The sequence below is a fragment of the Cyprinus carpio genome, chromosome B6 (genome assembly GCF_018340385.1).
Source record: "Cyprinus carpio isolate SPL01 chromosome B6, ASM1834038v1, whole genome shotgun sequence".
NCBI classification, from domain to species: domain Eukaryota; kingdom Metazoa; phylum Chordata; class Actinopteri; order Cypriniformes; family Cyprinidae; genus Cyprinus; species Cyprinus carpio.
Genome location: NC_056602.1, coordinates 3,625,502 through 3,649,323, shown reverse-complemented (window position 1 = coordinate 3,649,323; position 23,822 = coordinate 3,625,502). Strand labels below are relative to the sequence as shown.

General features: G+C 34.1%; 1 protein-coding gene across 5 annotated transcripts in view; it reads right to left on the bottom strand.

Annotated features, from left to right (window-relative positions):
* LOC109088990 (receptor-type tyrosine-protein phosphatase F-like) overlaps positions 1 to 2,220 on the bottom strand; it is a 208,256-nt gene extending 206,036 nt beyond the window's left edge. For 2 of the 5 annotated variants that reach the window (XM_042725346.1, XM_042725347.1), the window contains exon 1: positions 1,751 to 2,211. The gene's annotated coding sequence lies outside the window, so the exon portion shown is untranslated. Of the gene's footprint in view, positions 1 to 1,750 lie in introns of all 5 variants that reach the window. The other 3 variants (XM_042725344.1, XM_042725345.1, XM_042725348.1) reach the window with 3 other exon arrangements.
* Positions 2,221 to 23,822: the final 21,602 nt, after the last annotated feature.

Sequence of the window (23,822 nt, the reverse complement as noted above, 5' to 3'; positions counted from 1 at the left end):
ATCAGCTTAGGCCATAGGTTCAAAACAGATACAGATGTCCAGGCCTGGTGCACATCAACAATAAACACTGATACTGAAAGGGAATCCTACATTTAAGAGACAAATTTACATATTTTACAAATTCATTTAGGAGAACTTCAATAGAAGGCCTATTTAACCAATCCAAATCAATGTTGGATTGGGAGAACAAGTCTACTTTTGTGAAGCAAACTGGAAACACCATCTTAAAAAACGTTTTGTAAGGTAACTTATAAATGTGATTCATGTGTTGACATTTAAATGCACTGGTTTAATAAGACTTAGTTACTATGACTGCATCAGGATAAATCAACAAACGCCAGTTTTAGGAGTCAAATCTGGAAAAAATAGCGTGTATCAACAGCACAATTTTTTCATTCACATTGGAACCATGATTACAGAAATGCGTTTAATGTAGCAATTAAGGACAGATTTGAAATGGATTGGATGACCTCATCTCTTTTTAATGGCATTAGTATGTTAGAGCATCACAATAAACACTGGAAAAAACATCTGTAGATCTGTAGAGGAAAAAAAGGTTTGGACAGGACCATTTCTGCCATTATCTCTCTCTCTCTCTCTCTCTCTCTCTCTCTCTCTATCAAGCATTTACAAGAATAAATCTACATCTTTCTATATATAGCTGCTGTACCTATCCATTATAGATATGAATATATACATGTTTGCCAATAAGATGCATGACATCAAAAGCATCCTGCTGCTGTGCATTTAGAATAAGGAGGGATATTACACTTCTCTGAATTACACTACTAAAAATCTCTAAATAAGAGAAAATAATAAATGCAATCACTGCAAACCTAACCCTACAACCTGATCGTTTCTTTTCAGTCTAAACCGAGGTTTAAAGTATTTTTGTGCATGCAGATAATTAGTCATCGAGTCTTATTTTGCTGTGGTGGCGTCTCCAGTGTCTGGTTAAACACGGTTGTTTTATAGCAGGCAATATCTCGCAGCAGACTGGGGTTGTGTAAATGCATTTCCTCCCAATTAGAAGTCCACTGAAGCTAGTATTAACATAACTGTCATACTCCGAAAACTGTCTTTCTTTAGCACGAAAATGTCATTTGCGAACTGAAGAGAAGATGCGACTTTAAACGTAGAGATGGAGCGCGCGGACCTGCCCATGACTCAGTGCTGCAGCCTTCGGATTTCCTCCAGTTTCTATCATCCAGACTCCCAAACAAGCCATGGCAACACTTCACAATACCATGTCACACATTTTGCACTTTCATATAATTAACTACAACAGCTATACGAATGAGTAAGTGTGCAATAATCGCAAGCACTTCGTTTGTACTGCGTGCTTACCACAGCATTGAGAATATTCGCGCTTTATAACAGGTCACATCATTCTCAACGTAACGTTACTCGAACTGATTTAAACATTTTTAATAACAAATACATCGAAATCTTGAGTTAAAGATCTGACAAGTGCCACCAAGTGCTGATATGCGACCATGAGACGAGCTCATTTATATAGAATACAAGCAACTGACAAGCTAAAAAAAAACTATATATTAATATGTTAATCAAATATATTAATCGAATCTCATCTCTAAATAAAACAGAGACTCATAGAATTTAAAGAATTGCCAAATTAGCTTCCAATGTCAAGTGACAGGTCGAAGAACAACAAGGCTTCCCGAATAAAATAAAATAAAACATCACAACACATCTAAACGCTAACAGAAATGTTAAAAACTCAACTTACTCTTCAGCGCCTCATCGGTTAGTGTCGTTTGTATATTTTCTCTCGTCGTTGGCATCAGCTGAGACTATTTTCTCCTCAGAAGTGAAACGGGATAAAATCCTCCTCAGTTCAGCAGCCCCTGACTCAAATCCTGATATTTCTTCTCCACAGACACCTTTCGCGTGCACAGAGAAGACAATTCAAGTATTATATATCCTTCAAGAACGTGTTCTGCCTGTTGAAGGTCCGTTTTCATGGAATAATAAGAGTATTTTCGGGACCGGCGTTCATAGTGGAGCTCTCTCCTCCTCGCGCGCTGTGCGGACAGGTTTCGCGCTTCCCTCGCGAGCTCTGGATTGATGATGTGCGCTCAGTCTGTCTCGCGCTCACAAACGCAGCACGCACTGATGCGCTTCATTCCACACCGTCCTGTATACGTGTGTGGGTGTATTTCATGTTATCCTACACTGTTTTCTAGGGCATCCCGAGAAACTGTGTCATCATTGCCACCTAGAAAAGAGAGCCATGTCGAGACAAACTGCTTTGTGCGCTTTATTTGCTGGTATGTCCTCATTTTAAGAAAAAAAAAACCCATCGACCTCTGACAAGTTCCCCAGTGTTTGCTAAGTATATTCAGTTTTTTTGTCACTGTAGTGTTAATTTGTGAACGTAAAGATTGATGCTTTGGCTTCTATTTTAGTTAGCAGAGACTGCAAATGGGGAAAAGCAGTGACAGGCTAAAATGAACACTAAAATATACATATTTTAATTTCTGTGTTTGCTCCGACAACGAATATAGCTCAGATCCAAGCCAAAGCAGAATTAACCCCTTATGAAGGAATCAGTGTTTTCAACGAATCGGTTGCATGAATGAGTCAATAACTCACTTAAAAACACATAATTTGTCGCCACCTACTGGCGTAACGATTTAACCTGCAAAAACAATCTGTGAAAATCCCCATCATCACGAATGAGTATGACTATAACAAATACCCACAATAGTTAAAAGACCCATTGCTTTTGAATTGTTATATCAGGACTCATTGAATGCTGCTCGACCAATCAGATTTAAGGACCAGAACTACTTTTCACTTATAGGCTACTCAAATAAGGAAACAATCAGAGTATTAAGATAGCTAATCATAAATAATTATTAAGGTAATGCTTGTTGATGCCATCAGTGAAAATAATCACAAATTGTCAGCGGGTTTTTCTGCTTTAGACCAAATACTGTAAGATGATACATCAACGTGTATAGACACACAAAAAAGAAAACAAATCTTATAGTTTAATACGTGTATAGAATGGATTCACTATCAACCCAGTTATTTTTAGTATTCAGTATTTTGGCACTTGTGCTGCAACAGTAACTTTATACTGGAATCCTTACAAATGGAGGTGGAATATTACAAACACATGCCATTTCTTGACCTTGTGCAGAGTGCCAGAAGACACTGTATTGATTTTTATAACAAGCACTGCATAGAACTCAAACCAGAATATGTTGTTCAACTACTCATTATAACATACAACCCATAATCCTGTTTAAATTCATTAAAGACAAATGGCTTAAGTTAATTTACAATCACATAATTCATTTTACGTATATATATTTATGTGCTTTCACACACCCTTAAATTTTCTCATATTCCCTTTTAGCATGTACAATATGATCAGTGCTGCAATCCGGTTTACCAAGCACACACCTGCTCTCCACTCTCAGTCATGGAGAAAACATTTCTTTTTTGCACTGCCTCTTAAATTAACAGCCTCTCAAGCATTTCAAAATAGGCAGAAATTTACAACCTCTCAAGCATTTCAGATCGGTACAATAGATAATATTTTTGGCAGTGAGCTGTGATATTACAGATTGATTTTTATTACTTTATCCAATAAAAATGATTTCCTTCCTTTGGTTTCAAGGGGAAAACAGCCAAAATAAAAAAGGGGGGCCGGTGGCTCAGGCCCTATAGGACATAAATCTTTTATCCGTGGCTTCCGCATGGGAAAGAGATAAGGCGCAGGAAAACGAAACACTGAAAGGCTCATCTGAATCTCCCAGCAGCTCAGTTCCCCTGAGTGGGCTGATGCACAGACAAATATGCCAGCTCAATCCTCGCTGCTTTGCTCAAAAATAAACGAATATCTAAATATGTAAATGCCACAACAATATAAAGAACAGAAAGCACACTCAAACTCGGTCAAGTAAATGCCAGTAACAGTGTTCAGATAATGGCGCACGAGAAGAATGCCGTTATTGTGGATGTTTTTATGAAAACATTCATCAAGATACTATCTAAGCAATCTCACTTGACCGTAAACCATTTATTCTATATGTGCAGCTCTATGATGGTATGTTTGAGGATAATTACTCTGTGCATCAAAATCAATGCATAACCTAAAGCGTTACCATCTCATTTACAGTGCACAACCTGTCATGTAGTGAATCTTTCTTGCATTGTACATTGCAGTGCGATCCTAATCGTGTGACATGTCATTTTAGTCACCCTTATTTGGATGAGCCTCAATGTTGTCACTGTCAACAACATGAGTACCAAGAAATCCCAAATCAAACACTGAGTGAAAGTGTGTTAGAGAACATGCATGTCATGTGTTACCTGGAAAACAAAAGCCAAACGTCACAAACAGTAAGATCACAGTCCAAATCAAGATGTGATTGCATTGACTGTGCATATGCATGTTTTTTAATTCAATGACAATAACTAGTTAAAGGTCTCTGAAACACTGTATTTAGCAATATGGACTATAAAACAGGGTTTTTTGACTGAATTAATCTTCACAGCATTTCATTATTACGCCTTGCAGTATGAAAGCATTTCCTTGTTCTCTTACTACCATGTCAATTGGGTTTACACACACTAATGGATTGCATTGGTTGTTATGTTGTCTACACAGACAGTCGTATCATCACTGACTGAAGGCACACAGGTCAGGGCCTCTTTCTAATCTGGCTGATTAGTCAGGGTCTGCGATGAGCTCACCGTACAGACAGCAAACAATGCAACAACAGCTCGGCGTCATGCTTCATGAGCCCTTAGGGACAGCGTCTGACTCTTAGAGCCTGCTGCGTCCTTTGACCTCCAGATCAAGCTCCTCAATTACTTTATACCTGCACACAAGGATGGGTGGGGTCAACAATTCAATTAAAGCCAGCAGCACACCCACTAATCACATCAGGATTGCCAGAGTTTCATTAGCGCTCAAGACTCTTCAAAGCCTTGCCTCTGTGTCAGTAAGGGGATTGGCCACCCGCTCTTTCATGCGTTAATTAAATTTGAAGTCTCGTTGGCTAAAAAGACAGGCTTAGTATTATGGTTCTGAGGTTGATGAATGTTATATAAAAACCAAAATGATTTCCAATGGAGCATTTTTAGTTAATATGCAAACTGCATAAAATACAGACACTGAGAAGTGCAAGAGATGGACATCCTTGTCATATTTCAAAAATCAAAAGAAAGAAATAGGAAATTATATGTTGCATTACAAGGGATTTCAGGATGATTAAAAAAAAAAAATTCTCAATAATACAAACATAATGAAAAATTCTTTAAATTCTGAAGTATTTATCATGCTAAAATGTATTTATGTTAATTTAGTAAAAACTGCATAAGAGCCACAATAATTTTAATTATTTATTATAATGTATTATGGTGTATTTTTAAACATATTTTTGTTTTAATAACAACAGCAAATATTATTAGTAGTAGTATAAATGTGACTTCTGTAAGATTTACTTAAATGTTTCCCTACAATCCCATTAATACATAAAATAATAAAATATTATTTCAATTGAGAAGTATTTATTATGCAAAAAAAAAAACTGTTATGCCACTTGTTTTTGTTACTGAAACACAATAAAAAACTGCATGAGAAGCTCCATTGTTATAACAATAACAAAATTATATAAAATATGTATTATATTTATTATTATTATTTATAATAATAAAAATATATATGTATCATTATTAATACTTTTGTTGTCACTGTCATCACCATTAATATTGTTATTATTATTATTAACATGACCTGGACATGTTTTTGTGAGATTCACTCAAAGAAAAATTTCTTGGAGGAGTCTGTGTTGATTACAGAGTGACAGAAAGAGGAAGAGAGGACGAGAGGAGGCAAAGCTTCAAGGCAAACAAACTTCTTGAACCTTTGCAAATTTCAAATGAGCTCAAGCTAAATTGATATTCAAAGAAACAGAGTGGATAAAGAAAGCCAGCTGTTGACTGAGAAGTCACTGATGGGGAAAATACTCTGCAGGCTGCTTGAACTCTTCTCAGAGTGATACGGGTGTGAGACACCAAACAAGCATTTGATCATACTCATCTTTTTGACTCGAGAAACAGAGCTCTAAATAAAGAAACATAGCTTTTATTCACTGAAACATCACATACATTCATATAGTAACACATCTTATAAAAAACTATTTTTTAACACACAGTAGACCAAATATGAACTTGGTAACTGAACTCACAATTAAAATATACATAATGCATTTTGAATTAGACAAAACATCAAAGAAAGTGGAACTAACTTCAACACCTGGTGTTTTTTTGGTTTGTAATAGATATATAAGCTCCTTAAGTTCACACAGGTGTCCTAGAAGAAAAACCACAGGTGTAGAGAATCATATTATCTACAGACATGTTTCACGAACCACAAACACAAACTCTTCTTTACTACTTCTTTACTATTTCTATATGCAGAAAACACTATGTGAAGCATGTCGTATGTCTGAGTTTATAGTTCTGGAAACAGTACATTGAACAGTAGGCGAAAGGTACCAGGATGACCTACCACTTCCATCTGGATTCTGAAGTGTGCATTGATTGACACTTTTCTATCCCAACGGGCCACAGAAGAGGATTTATGAATGGCAGTGAAGTGACAAAACTGGGGCCGTAGGTCAGATGTAGTACAGTACATCTGAATTTTAATTCATACTACTCATATTCATACTAGAGAACGTTTTAAAGGTGCAGTATGTAATATTGTCAGCTAAAGGCTGAAATGGGTACTGCAGTGCAAATTCAAAGTATTTCAAAGTGTTGTTTCTCCCTCCCCCTCATTCCCATGCTCACACAGGTTGCCTGATTTGCATCACACAACAGGAACGAGCGCAACTAACAATGGAAGGCAATGTGCATTACAGAACAAGTTTGTGAGTTATTTAATGACTAAATAATTTATCCTTGTTTTAATATGCTTCTTGTCACAGAGCTTTTGAGACTGATGCAGGGGCTTTTTAGATCAGTAAAACCTGCAATCTCTGACTCCATTTGTTTTTTGGTTTCCATTGCTGCAATACATTATTATTATTATTATTTTTCACCAACTGGCAACCTGGGGTGTTGAAATGCTATTGGGTAAATCGTTGCATATATTTTAAAAGTAGAATAAATGACTGTAGCATAGTTTTGCAGAGAAACAATTATGTGAACTTAATATGTTTCTCCAAACATATTACAGTATTTTTATGCTTTGGTACTGTCAAAAAAATTAAATACAGCAACTTGTTCAAATGTAAATGTAGCACACATTTCAGATGCACCTTAAGTGTTGCAGTTTTTTTGAGGGTACGTTCCAATCACCCAATATTTGGCCATCTTTACTAAGAAACTAAAACCCAAAACTGCAGAAAGTAGAAGATAACATTGACTATGCAATGTATACATTAAAATATGACTTCATAGGAAGTGAACAGCAATTACACATGACTATAAGCAATCTCACACTTTTTCATTACTGCATAAAGTTTCAATCAAAGAAATGGCCTATTTAAGAGCCATTTTTATTTCATGTCATATTTAAATGTGGCTTAAACATATTTAAGTGGCTTAAATACTTTTTGGGGCTGCTGTACCTGTTAAATACCCAGAGAGGAAAGTGAGCGGGAATGTAAGAGGAATAAGAAGGACAGTAATTACACTGATGATTGAGCGTGAAGCTTGGCATCAGCTCATGAAATGACGGCTCCTGTGGATCAGTCACTCTGAACTCTTCACTCAAACCGCTGTGGGGTTTGACAGCTGGATTTTGGAATGTGAGAATGACATGTTGTGTCTCTTTTTACAAGAGAACGAAAATACAAGAATCGCACAGATTAAATACATAATACAAAGGGCTGCTTTTTTGTATACAGACCACAACAACACTTTGTGCACTTATAAAATAAGATAACCCTCTGTGCCGCTGAAATACAAATGCGTCATTAAAATGAACTGTACCCAGTGAATACTCAAAGAGACATGAAGAGATCTATAGAAAGCACATGTCATACTTTAAACTAAACAGTGCCTGAAATGTCTTCTTTAAACTCTGTCATGTAATCCATATGAAACAACGCGATGTCCGTTTTTTTCACGTCCCCCTTCATTATCTTCTAAATGACGGGCCGCGATAATTCACTTGTTTCACTGAATGGCTACGCGGCTTTTGACGCCCACACAACAGAAGACAACAGCGAGACTTCTCTTTTATTATTTTACGGTTTGCTTCGCATGAGAGGAATAAGACATCTGTGATGTGAGGATTTGATATTCACAAAAAAAAGTTTTCTTCATAAACCCTGAGTAAGTCTCTTTTTATTGATTTATATACTTTGTAGCTAGTTTTCAAATACGTGTAACATTTTACTAGTTAGACTTTTTCCAAAGACTTTTTCCAAACTATAATTCCCGACTAAATGTATAAATCAAGTGAAATTTAAATTTCAATAACAATCCTACTATACATTCAAAAGCTTGATGTAAATATATAATGTAACAATAAATGTAACTGTAACAAATTTAACAATCATTGCTGTTCTTTTATTGAAAAAAACAAAAAAAAATGGAGCTCTTTTCAACATTAATAATAATATATAATAATAATAATAATACATACTGAGGATAATAATCAAATAAATGTTTTTTTGTAGAAAATAAGATTGTTAAAGGATTTCTGAATGATTGTGTGACTGGAGTAAAGTAAAAGTCAGCTTTGATTTTTTTTCTATATCAACTGTTTAAGCAAGCTCACATTGCAATTAAATATATTCTAAAAAACTACAACACATTCAAATTAAATAGTTATTTGCACTACTGACACAGCAGCACCTAATTATGGATTCGCAACTTTCTTAATGAACAAATAATGGCTCATAGAGGCAGGCCTTTGGTTCCATTACTTGACGCTACCAACAAAACCAACAAAAAGTTTTTAAAAATTTAATCAATATATATTGTTTTCTGTAAGTGAGTAAACAAGATGATTGCCACCATTTTAGAAAAAAAAAAAAAATTCTAGGCTACAAGCTCCAGTTCTTGAAATATCTGGGACCAATTTTCTGTATGAATGCTGCTCAAGTGATTTTTAACATTTTTAGTTTTCACTACCCACGCATAACATTTTTTTTTCTCAAAAACACAATCATGTACATACATGCTGCTCACATATTATTATAGCCTAGTTTGTGCTGATTACATTGAGATTTAGACTTTAGCCATTTAGATATTTTTAATCTGAAAAAAGCACAAATTTGATTCTCCAGGCCCCAAAAATACCCTTAGACTCCAGAGGGTTAAATATAGACAAAGTGCTGTGTGCCACACCACCAAAATAAGATCCCTATTAGGACAACTTGTCATGTCACATGAAACATGCTCATAAACCTCATAAACTCTCTTTAAATTGTATACTTTTACTCTTATAGTCTGTGTGATGAACAAGTTAAATGCATTATCATTCCACCTTCTTTGTCATTGAAAAAAAACTTACTGTCCTCACAATGCAACTTAAAGCTATGTGCAACGTGCAGCACCAAATGGAAACCATTGAATAAATAATGTCCAATTAAACACTTTGACATGATTAACTTTATCAATCTTTTTGAACTCAACTCGAAAAATTGTTTAAATCTACCAGACCATTCAGAAAACCCTTTACTAGTCCTCAAGGGCTAGAAGTATACTTTTACTTTAAACATCAAAAAGTTATTTCAACCATTACCACAATATATTACGTGATGAAACATTGTGGATTTATTAAATTAACTGATCTATTTAACTATCGACAAAATAATAACCAGCCATTCAGAACATTTACTACAAAATACTAAATAAACAATCAAATTTAACTTTATTATTGTATTTAAATTTATATAATATATTTCACATATGTATTTATTATTGTTTGACATATATATATATATATATATATATATATATATATATATATATATATATATATATATTACAAATCCATTTAAAAAGCCAAACCCAATCTCACTCTCAAAGCATCTGATGAAATTTATGAAATTACTTAAAACCATGTCCTAAAATAATATATATATGCCACAATATAATTTCATGATGATAAAATGCTGACATCATTGTGTAACAGTGTTCATGCTAATAAGACTTTATCGAAATGAAGATAGCCTTCAATTGATCAATATTCAGAAGGGTTTGCTGACTTTCCACTGTAAAAATCTTCTTCATGATAACTGGTTTTAATCAAGTCAAATATGTTATTTAATTTGATTAAATGTACAGCGTGTTTCACAAAATGTCATTTTATAGGTCAGATCAAGTAGAAGTAGCTCCATGTTGTTACGTTTGATAGTGTAATAAAGGACAATGAGCATTTGTGTCTGTACATTAAGGCTTATGAGTCATTTGTAGCCTATTGTTGATAATAACATCAAACTTTGGCCATTTTCTTTCCTGTTAGACTCTCACTAATGCACCAGCCGTCATTTCACACTAGAGTTTTCTTCCGGAGCTATTTTCTGTGCACCCTTAGCAGCTCAGAAATGGGTTCTGTCTCACTGACTTCGTTAATAATCATAATTATCTGCATGTCTCATTTATCCTCTCTCTCTCTCAGCGTTCCCCTCAGCTGATCGGGTTTCCGACGTCACGTTGTGTGGCTGAGCACTGGGAGTTTCTCTTTTACCCTCTATCCAAACCTGTGCATGATAGAAAAAAGATATCAAACTGGTTAATTTTTAATCTCTTGAATGCAAAGCCGTGTAGCGCAGGTCTCTGCACTAATGGCCCCAGATTGGATAACTCGTGCAAGGCTCTGGAGATTACAGAGATCCTTTACTGCTGGATGATGGGCATGATTACAGATCAAAAGAAAACAAGCTTTTGTCAAAGCACCGCAGTTGCACATACTGTCTGTCTGCAGTCAGAATGCTTCACTGGCTGCTTCATGCTGGAGAACATGCTGTCTGAGCAGACATATGACAGCTGTCTGTATTTCCTGTTTCCCAGCACAAACCAGAAAAGAAACCCAAAGCAAAACGTCAGGACAAAAATAAAGAAGTCTAAGTGTCTTCTTTCAAATGCTGCAGTTCACACTCTTAAAAATGACTGCTTTTGTTTTTAACACAAGCAACTAATACATAATAGTTTAAAATACAAATATTTAATCCTTTAAAGTTTTTGGTCTCAAATTTTCATTAACAATTAACACTTATTCAGTAAATTTACAGGAAAATGAAGTATGTGGAAAGATGTTAGCAATAAATCATAATGTCTGTGTAGCTTTTCCCATCTACTGCCAAACTTTCAGTGAAACTAACAAATAATTTACTCAGTTCATTGCAGGTTTATTGTTATTCTTTTCATGACAGGCCAGGTGTATAAAAAAACACATGAAATTTAGCTCCTGTGAAACATGGCACAACAAACAGGCCTATAATGAAAGAATGGCAATGCCAGCAAGCCATAAACAATTAATAAAAAGCATCATATACTGTAATAAATATGGCTGAAAAGATGAACAATACATGAGCAACATGTATTTACAGTAAATTTTACACGATATTTTTGTTTGAACAGATTCAAAAATAATATATATGCAAAACAGCATGCATGCATTTTTTTTTATTTTTATAAATTATACCCCAAATTTCATAAATGATAAATATCACATCAAATTACAACTTTCATTCTAAAGTTCCTGCAGGAATAATCTAAGAAGTTAATTTAATTTAGGAAAAAATACAGTAATTTAATACACATTCCACTGTGAATGCTGTATTTGTTGTCTGTATATTGTGAATATCATTATATGGTTCACAAGGATGCATTAAGTGTAAGGTAAAAACACTCACTTATCAAAAACAAGATTTCAAAAATGATTTCAAGTAAATTAAATCAAAATTGACAGTATTCAATTTTATTTCATTTCTATCCCTTTTTTCCCCCATTACTTTTTTTCTTAGTGAATATCCTGACATGAATCAAATTAAAGAAATAAAGTGGATTGCAAACAGAATTTCACATTGACTTTGTTCAGCTTTAATCCAAATCCATGCACTTCATGTATTACTTCCATGAGGTTAAGAAAATGTACTTGCGCAGCAATATTTTCAAACGTAAATGATGAAACTTTCACCTTTTCAATATGCAAATGAATTGCATTGAGAGAGATAAAAAGAGCAAGTGAGAGAGAGAAGTACATATTTCTCCCGTCCTCAATCTGTATGTGAATACAACACACATACCGTGCTCTCCAAATTGCTGACTTTATCATTTCATTTCTGCACTGGAAAAATAGCTAGGATGATAAAACCTCCCGCTATCTGAATCAGACAGGTGTAGCCTATTCAACACAGAGAGAGAGAGGGACAGAGATGATTGTTTTTGTAATGTTACAATTCTCTTAAGATTGAAAGCCAGTGCGGTGAGTGACAGCCAGCTATTTATGTCGGTCCTGGACTGTACGGCACACACACATTAATGAGCACATGCAGCTCTGCGTCCACTCACTCATGCACAGAGATCAGCGACACACGGCTGCCAGCATGGCAGGCAAATCTCAGAGCGACTCACATTACACTTATTTGCAAGATTTCACCTCTCTCCTCACAAACAAATCTGGCTTGTCGAATAATAATATGTCAATAAGGCCACCGGCTGCAAACACTCCCTACTGCGTAAATGTCTTTATCAGTAGTAAACAACTCAGTATGTGTTAGTGATAAACTCTGAGCTTGACTTTAAGAGATTTAAATGTTCTTATCACAATATTAAGAGATTAAAATAAGAATATCGAATTAAGTCATTTGAAAGTATATCATTATAAAGAAATTAAATACAGTAAATGATATATATATATATATATATATATATTTATATATATATATATATATATATATATATATATATATATATATATATATATATATAATCTTAGATAATTATTGATATATATAATTATTTATAATTAATTATTTTACTATATACATTACTAAATTTATGTAGAAATGTTTTATGTAAAATCCTAAAAATTATATTTATTATATCACATTAATTATAATTTTATATAAATTAGTTATATTATTATATAATTTTAAATAATTAATTATATTACTATATAAATTACAAAAATGTATACATGTATATATAAAAATGTTACAAATATAGTGAATATAATTATATATTTTATAGTGATTTAAATGGTGATTTAATATTGTGCGTGTGTGTGTGTGTATATATATTATATACATAAATATACTTCAATCTCCATTAACTATTAAACATATATACATGCAGAAACAAAAATAAACACACAGTATAAGTGTATTTTTTGTAACATATGTGTAATGCACAGTGTGGCTTATGTTGGTCTTTCTAAATCATAGTTTTATCTATATCATTGAGAATGATGTAACATATATTGCAATTATCAAAATGATGCAAGCAAGGTCACAAGCCACAGTCATTTACTCATATCACTGCTTTCACAAGCTCCACAGTGGCAATGCTGAGACAGGAGCTGGACAAGCGTCCCCTACGACGTCCGGCCAAACCTAGAGCCACACGGACAGATGGCCTCCCCCAGGACACTGCCTCCAATGGGATGTGAGCTAGGCAAGAGGAGGAAAAAAAAACGCTAATATTAGACATACTTGAGCGTTTCTGAAGGTACCAGCATTAACAGATGGCAACAGAGCTCTGACTCACGGCATGAACACAGAACGATGGCGCAGGTCTCTCTAAGATGATACGCCCTACAAGAGCAAGAGAGCTGGAGCCATGAGTGGGAACGGGGCGAGATCTCTCAATGGAGCATGTCCAGAGAGCGACGCTCCCCTCTCATGTTCGAAAGCTTCCCTACAGCATGCTCAATCCTAAAGCATCCTCCACAAATCCCTCCTAGAAACATTTTCTACCAAATGAACTATACACATTGTTCATGTCACTATGCCAAGATGTTTATATGGAAGCATGTCACCCATGTGAGCGCCAACATATCTAATCTGCATATGCTATGGCTCTGATTAATCTATTTCATTTCAAATAACACGGGATACTTTATTTGAAGCCTAATGCATTATAAAGTACAAGTAATCCACATGACTCCAGTTCATCAATTAATATCTTGTGAAGTGAAAAGCTGTTTGTTTGTAAGAAACAAATTCATCAAGATGTTTTAAACCGTTACTTCTGTCTAAAATAGGAGTCCATAATAAAGCTTTCTCCAGTCAAAAAGTCCATCCCCAGTTGCCTCTCACATCAAAATCCAGCCACATATTTGTTTAGAGCTGTTTTGGCTTATAAACAGTGCTTGATCTGTGCAGAGTTCTCTCCATTCAGATAAGATGACTTGTTCACTGGAGAAAGCAGTATTATGGATAGAGGACTCATATTTTAGTTGGAAGCAATGGTTTGAAGTTAAAAATGTCTTGATGCATTTGTTTCTCACAAACACACATCTTTTGGCTTCACAAGACATTAACTGATGGACTGGAGTGGTGTGGATTACTTGTGTTTTATTGTGATGTTTTTATCAGCTGTTTGGACTCTCATTCTGACGGCACCCATTCACTGCAGAGGATCCGTTGCTGAGCAAGTGATGCAATGCTACATTTCTCCAAATCTGTTCTGATGATGAACCAAACTCATCTACATCATGGATGGTCTGAGGGTGATTATATATTGAGCTAATTGTCATTTTTGTATTAAATATTCATTTTAAAACCCAAAACAAACAACCAATTTCAGAGGTGACAAATCTGCAAATATTATGCAGTTAATTTTTTTCAATGAAATTATATAATGCAATACAACATGCATTATAAATACCTTTATGATGCATTATTGTAAGTCCTTAAGTAAAGTGTTGCTAAATATTTTATGTTTTCACAAGACATGTTTTTTCCTGTGTAAAACTCGCCACCAGTGTGCATTTGCTGATTGCAGGTTACAGTTTTTTTTTAGTTCAGCCTTAGCAAACACCACACTTTCTCTGGAAAATCTTATAAATATGAACAACTGAAGACTTACAGCATGTTGGATAGATAAAACTGGTCTCCATGTCAAGAGGATGTATTCATATTCGATGTTCACATAAACGTTCACATTATTTAAATGGATTTTAGCCCAATCATATCTGCATTGCTAGCTGATCCCATTTCCATAGAATAATTGGACAATCATCATCTAAAAGCTTGTCTAGCGGCCGACATGATCAAAATGACAAAAGGAATATTGGAACATGCCAATCTCTGAAGAATCACAGCCGTCTCCCAGTATGTCTATTAGCCAAAGACACACTGCTTTACTGCATCTACAAAAACACATGCACGCGTTCTCTAGTTCTACTTTGACCGTGACATGCACAAGACAACAACTGAATAATGTCCAGATATCTTAAATTCATAACATTGTTGCTGCAGCCGTAGGCAATGACATTTCAAGGTTTTGCTCTTGTCTGTGTGTTCAGATAAAGAGAACACAGATACAACAGATCCACACACAATATTTACTCTGAGTCTTATCTGGGCGCACTGAGAATTCTTCCCATAGCGCCATCAAATGCGGTATGTAGAAGCGAAAAAAAAAAAAAAAAAAAAATGATGACTTTATTACTAGATTTATTCATGGCACTGGTATTTAAGTAATTTTTTAAATAGTGCCTTCAGGAAAGCATTCTTACAGGAAAGAACTATTACTATTGCTCATATTATACAGAGAACCAAACAAAAATAAAATAAAATAAAATATTGACTTAAAATAAATGAATGAATGAATGAATGAATTCATTAATTAATTAATTAATTAATAAAAAAATAAAAAATAAATAACTTTATGAAGTTCTGAGTCTTACCATTTTCAATAACAGGGCAAAAAAACAGGCATGGTGGACCTCGAAACATATTTATTGACCAGAATTATAATTTTTTTTAGACCAGAACCACAGAAAATATTTACTTTTGCCTTCAGGAAAACATAACTAAATTGCTTATATTATATAAATATCCAGATCTGTAATTAAATAATAATAATAATAATAATAATAATAATAATAATAATAATAATAATAAAAAACCTAAATGTTTGTGTAATAATAAAACCATATCTGAGGACCAGAATTTCAGAGAGAATTTTTAGTGTCTTCAAGAAACGTATTTTATTATTATTATTATTATTGCTATTACACATATTATATAGAAGACCAAATCTGCCAAATAAAAAAATTGTAAATTAAATAGAAATAAAAAAATTTAAGAATGAACTAATAAAACAAAATAAATCAAAACAAAATAAAATAAAATTCAATCCAATGAAATATTCAAAGTTCTGAGATAGCTTTTTCACCAGGACAGTAAAACTGGTGCAGAAGAGCCTCAAAACCATATCCATATGCAGTAGATCAAATCGCAGGGTTGGATATTTTTGCTTCGGCTAATAAGAAACCACATAGCAAAGCCCTAGCAAACATTTAGCAAAAACACATTTAAAACACCTTAGGGATCAAAAAGCATCCTGGCAACCACCCATAACACCCTAGAATCAGTAAAGCAGCACACATATTCCCCTCAGAAAATAAGATGTAAAAATATAATTTCTTACAAACTCTCCCACACACAGTGTTAATCAGTATATGGCCGTCACTGTGCTCTGAACGCGCTGAGGAAATACAAAAACACACATATGGGAGAGCTCTGGCCAAGGGCACTCGCAAAGTTTCTCAAAAGACATTAGTAATCTACTTAGGTAATAGAGTTGCAGCCCAAGCATGTGATTATGATCACATTAATGTACAGCTCTCCACACTCTACTAAAGACATTCAAAGAGTGTGTTGAGAGCTTAATGTACTGCACCTCTGACCGCAACAGCATGTACTCTCACCAGCAGCCAAACACCCGTGTGTGAAGGAGGCAGTGTTTTACCAAGTGCATTTGCAATTAAATAAAATGAAATACTTGACCTTAAACTTCATATTTAATATGCCATTGTTTGTTGAAGGCTGAGAATATTATGCAAGACTACAGGTTATGTTTAGGTTCTTGGAGCAGATCAGGTTGTTCATGTGGGCTGAAGTGTCTTGATGTGATTTTTCCCCCCCTAATCAATAATCTCACTGTGTTTATTCGATGACCATGGGTTACTCAGCAACAAAAGTACAGCTGTCTCTGTCATCCAGACTGTCTGTCTTTGTTTTTCTCTCACATTCAGTAGGATGTAAATCGATTTGAGTGCAAACTTCTACCAGGAGGCCAATTTCCAGACTTCACTGAATTGTTTTTCAGCTTGTCTTATTTTATATTAAAAAGACATACTGTACTTCTTTTTATATTCTGATGTGTACCATTCACCATTTGGGGTTTATAAGAGTTTTTTTTAAACAAAGTCTCTTCTGCTCACCAAGGCTGCATGTATTTGATCAAAATTACAGTAAAAACAGTATTGTTAGTTTCAGTAGTCATGCCAAAGCAGTAACTAAATCAGCATACTATCATCTAAAAAACATTGCAATAATTAGATGTTTTGTTTCCAGTCAAAACTTGGAGAAACGTTCATGCCTTTAGCACCAGCAGGGTGGACTATTGTAATGGTCTCCTCACCGGCCTTCCCAAAAAGACCATTAGACAGCTGCAGCTTATCCAGAACGCTGCTGCCAGGATTCTGACTAAAACCAGAAAATCTGAGCATCTTACACCAGTCCTCAGGTCCTTACACAGGCTTCCAGTTATATTTAGGATTAATTTTAAAGTACTTTTACTTGTTTATATATCACTCAATGGCCTAGGACCTAAATACACGTCAGATATGCTCACTGAATATAAACCTAACAGAGCACTCAGATCATTAGGATCAAGTCAGTTAGAAATACCAAGGGTTCACACAAAACAAGGGGAGTCTGCTTTTAGCAATTATGCTGCCCGCAGTTGGAACCAGCTTCCAGAAGAGATCAGATGTGCTAAAACATTAGTCACATTTAAATCTAGACTTAAAACTCATCTGTTTAGCTGTGCATTTATTAAATGAGAACTGTGCGACATCCGAACTGATTGCACTGTATTTTATGTATTCACTGTATTTTATGTAAAATCATTTTCTATTTTTAACTGTTTTAAATTCATTTTAAATCAGTGTTTCAATCATTATCAAAGTTTTTATATACCTTGTTTTACTTTTGTGATTATTATTATTTTTTTCATGATTTTTTACATTATTTTATGTAAAGCATTTTGAATTGCCATTGTGTATGAAATGTGCTATATAAATAAACTTGCCTTGCCTAATGTTGTGAAATATTATTACAATTTCAAATAGCTGTTGTCTATGTGAATATATTTTAAAATGTAATTTATTCCTGTGACCAAAGCTGAATTTTCTGCATCATTTCTCCAGTCTTCAGTGTCACATGATCCTTCAGAAATCATTCTAATATGCTGATTTGCTGCTTAAGAAACATTTCTGATTGTTATCAATGTTAAAAACAGTTGTGCTGCTTCATTATTTTTAAAATCATGATAAATTTTTAATTTCAAGCTCCTGTTCAAAAGTACAGCATTATTTGAAAAATAAATCTTTCAAAACATTCTAAATGTTTTTACTGTCACTTGATCAATTTATTATCTATCACATGCACCAAATAATCAAAGTTGGTGTACATTATTAATCTACATTGTTCTCATTAAACCACATTTCGACTTGGCCAGTAAGTAACAGGAACTTTTTAAGCAACATTTGTGGCCATGAGTTCTGCGTGAACATGTAAAAATCTTGTTTTTAAGAATAGAATGAGGGGATGTAGAATTCCTCAGATATCCCACTTGCTGCACCAACAGCCTTGATCCTGAGTTTCAATTGCATATCAGGCTTGAATATCAGGTTAATTATCAGGTTGAAAAATAAGAGGGAAGGATGACATGAGCTGACCAACAAATTCATTTCACAGGCAAAACAAGCTGGTGCATTTAGATGAAGACTACAAACCTTCTTTTTTTTCTGCGGAATAACATGCACTGGTGAATAATTCAGTATAAGACAAAAATACATTAATTAATACTAATAATTATATCCTAATAATACTAATAATTTATCTTAGTCAAGATTAAATAAAAATGTATATAATAGTTTAATCTTGACTTTAAGATAATAATCCACAAAAACATTATTTTAAATTACATATAAATATAAATATAAAGAAATGCTAGAAAAGATGTAGATATAACACAAATGTTGGCTTTTTTTGCTATGCCATAATCTTCCTGTGGTATTATTATTATTATTATTAATAAAATAATTTATATTTTAATAATAAAATATATATCAATTTTTAAACATTTTATAAATACTGCAACTTATAAGATTGTAAAGTAATAACTATAAAATAACTTCAAATAAATAAATAACTTCAAGATGAAGTCATCCACAAAAAAAAATAAAAAATAAAAAATAAATAAATAAAATAAAATCAATTTTGTTAAAATATATGGAGTATAACGATTTGTTGTAAAATGCTAGAAACTATTTAGATGTGTAATAAATTGGCATTTTCTGTGCTATAACCTGCCAGTGCCTGTAAAGCAAGATCAGATTAGTCCAAAATACAGACTAAACCAACACTGAAATTCTGCAGAGGAGCAGATAGCACTGATATAACAAACGATTATGTTAAAAAGCAATAAGACAAAGCAATTAATCAGAGTGCAGGCAAATAAACAAATAAAGTGTCTTTTCACTTAGGGAATTAGCGAGGTGTTAATGACTTTGGCAGTTTCTCAGCACTGGCAGCAAGCGCACTATAATATCGCCCTCAGATTTGTAAAAACACGAAAAATGAGCTCATTACTCACATCGTCATGGTGATGCGTGAAGACTGTTAGTGTAATATATTTATGTGATTAAAATATTGAGAGACATCTTGCTTGGCCAAGAAAACCCTTAAATGAATAAGCCGCATATGGTGCATTAAGTCAGCAGCGAGCGGCACAAACACACACTGATAAGTTATTCCATCTGCCTGTCACACCTTACATGCAGCAGCAAATAAAACACATCCAAATCTCCTCGTGGCGAGAGCAGGTGGCATCTTTATCATGAGGAGACGAGGTCGAGGGCGCCCATTAGAGCTGGACAGACAGAGGCATAATGAGACGTAAGCTGCTGTCAGAGGTCAGGCGCGGAGGTCAAACACCATTACACAACTCTGATTCTCTGCACTTGGACTTTGCACTCTGCCATTTTCCGAGAATGATTTGAATGAGGGAATTAAGATTTTTAAACAGCAAAAATGAGACCTTTCAACTGAGGTGACGACACGCTGCAGGTTCATGAATATTTAATGACGATAGGAGAGAGTGTGATGACGAAGGCCGATCTACAGTAGCTGGGAAGGGATTCATTCAAACATTGAAAAAAAAAATGACTATCATGCTTTAACCCTGTAATAATATGAAATCTAAAGTAATAAAAATTTGGAGCTCATACTTGATAAAACACATCAGTTTTATTTTAGAGTTCCAAAATGAAGAAAAATAAATGCTGCTATTTATAACATAACATGCATTTAATATGAGTAGTCGTAATGTGTCTTAGTAAGATGATATTTGAAAGCTTAGTTTTTTCGATCAAAACATTTAATGCAATGTAAATTGAGACATGAACATATAAACATCATGATGATCATATTTGAGAGTCACACTGAAACATGATTTTTCTTAAAAATTGTTTGGATTATCAAGTAAAGCGAAGTTGCTTCAGTCCAGTAAGTGTTCATTTTAAAATATTACTAACAATATCACAGTTATTCTTACATTTACATAAAGATTTGATAGCAAAAAGACACGTCAACCACAAGCTGAAGGCTGATGTTCATAAAATTTAAATTAAAGGCCTTTTACTTGCTTCAAAATTATATTAAACTTGGTGGAGTAGAAAACAAATAATTCAAACTAATATTTAAAATCATCTGAATTACATTATACACCTTTGTCCAGTGTTGTTTCAGAAATTTTTTTTATTTTTTGTGCTCTGTAGAAGAAAAAGTCATACGGGACATGAAGGTTAGTAAACAATGACCAAATGTTCGTTTTGGGGATCTGTTTAACTACCTTTTTTTTTTAGTGGTGTGACAGTATTTTCTGTGCTGAACTGTGGTTTAACCTGCCCTTTGGCTGCCTGTTGCTGATCGAACAAATAATGAAATTATGAAGAAATCTGCTGAACTTTTGGCAAAGGAGCAGCTACATGCAAACCAAAGAATTATATTAAAAAGCAACACAAAGTAAATAAATGAAAAAAAAAAAAAATTAATAAAATAAAAATCACTTATTGAATTAGTGAGTTGTTAATGACTTTGGCAGCTTCCAGCACTGGTATTGTAGTATGACAAATACTGCATTACTTTTTTTTTTTTCACTTAAAAAATAAAATAAAATAAAATAAAAGTTGCCGTGATGTAATAAAATATTTATAACAAAATATTAATAATAATAATAATAATAATTAAAACTATAGACATATTTAAAAAAAAACCCTAAAATTAAAATGAAATCTGAAAAATCAAATTCATTAAAAAAAAAAAAATAATAATAAAAAAAAACTAGACTAGCATTTCAGTGATGCTAAAATAACACAGACTCACACAAAAACACCTGCTCTCTGACCGATAATCCTGCTAACTGATGTTTTGTCCTGGTTTGTTTAGAAGCAGCACACTATCCAGATTTCCACTGGGAAAGACTAAAAGCACCATCTTCATCTGCCTGAACTGCTGTGACCTTGCCATCTTATTAAAATTCTAAATAACGTAATAAAGATTGTCTTCCCTCTCAGTGGGAAACTGTGAATTTGTTTCCTACGATTTTCACATATAACTGCTTTGTTTAGTTCTCCTATTTAGTTTTATTTACTTGGAACATTTAACTCTAGTAATATTATTACAATAGATAAAGACAGACACAAAGTCACACACCAATAAAACACACACAACATGAACACAAGCCATCAAAGAACAGGAGACTGAGTGCTAATATATTAGGACACCCAGAGAGGAGGAGATGAGAGAATTACTTGACTGCAAACGTCATTTACATATAATAGCTTTTAAAAACCTACAGTCTGTAACTAAATACAACAAAACACACAGAGACTGCTATTAGCATTATAATTAGTTTCTAAAACTAAAATGAAGACTGTTAACATTTTGATAAAATCAAATAATGTAAATAAAATTCAAAACTAAAAAAGTGCTTGAAGAACTGACTGTACTAAAATAAATGAGAAAAATAAACAGTTGTTTTTGTAATTACAGTATCTTTACATATGGTTGCATCATGTGACCTCTGTCTGTGTGTGTGTGTGTGTGCATGTGTATGTGTGGAATACAACTCATAAATGTAGATGACATTATAATCTGTGATGCAATTTAATAGTCATGCAAAATCTACATTGTCTTAAAGGAATAGTTATGCCAAAAATAAAAATTTGCTGTAAATATATTCACCTTCGGACCATCTAAGATGTAGACAAGTTTGTTTCATCATCAGATTTGGATAAATGTAGCATTGCATCACTTGCTCAGCAACGGATCCTCTGCAGTGAATGGGTGCCGCCAGAATGAGAGTCCAAACAGCTGATAAAAACATCACAATAATCCACACAACTTCAGTTCATCAGTTAATGACTTGTGAATCCAAAAGCTGTGTGTGTTATCCTGCCAGTGTGTGTCACCTGTGTGTGTCATTATTCGGGCATTTTAGCTTCAAACTGTTGCTTCTGGCTAAAATAATCATGTCCATAATCAATAATAATACTTCTTCTGGTGAAAAAGTCCATCCTCAGTTGTCTCTCACATCAAATTCCACCCAAATATTAGAGCTGTTTTGGACTGTTTACGCTTGTAAACGCTGTGTGATCTGTGCAGTGATTTTTCCACTGGAGAAGCCAATATTGTGGATAGAGGACTTGTATTTTAGCCGGAAGTAATGGTTTAGAGTCAAAACATCTTAAATTTTAATTTCACCAAATCTGTTCAGATGAAGAAACAAACTCATCTACATCTTGGATGGCCTGAGAGTGAGTACATTTTCAGCAAATTTTCATTTTTAGTTGTATTATTCCTTTAAGCCCTCAAGGGAATAACAATAACTTTAGCTGACCTTTTTTATTATTATTACATTCAACCATTTCAGGCCTTATTTTATTTCTGTTCTCACAAATCAGTAAAATGTAAATACATAAAAACAAAAGAGTGTCCCAGTAATAAAATTAAATTAAATTAGCTGAAACTAAAATGAAATTGAAATTTAAAGTATATTGAAAACAGTAGTAAAACACACACAACTGCAAAACTGCAGCATATCTGTTCTAGGTATTTCTGTAACACTCCCCTCAAAGTTCAACTGATCCAGTTTCCAAATAAATGAACTCGCAGCTGCAGCTTTTCAGCGCTTTTATGATACAATGTATGAATTGTTGTATTTATCACTCTGTTAGGAGCAAACTGTGCGAGTGTAGCAAGGTGACCCCGCGGAAAAATACGGCCAGACGCTGCCAAGACTTCCCGGGGAGTTATTTGTCATCCACAAGTCTGCTATGCGGAGTTACAAAGCTACAGCCGCCAGTTGATCAGCTCACACACATACACACACCAACGCAGGTGGGTAAACGTATGCACACACACACACACTCTGTGTACGAGTCTGTCAGCTGCCCCACACACACACACTGTGCTGGCTCGGCACCCTGCCTGAGCTGTCTGAGCATTGCATCCTTCTATACATCTGTCTGTGTACGAGTCTGTCAGCTGCCCTTGATGTTCATGTGCTTA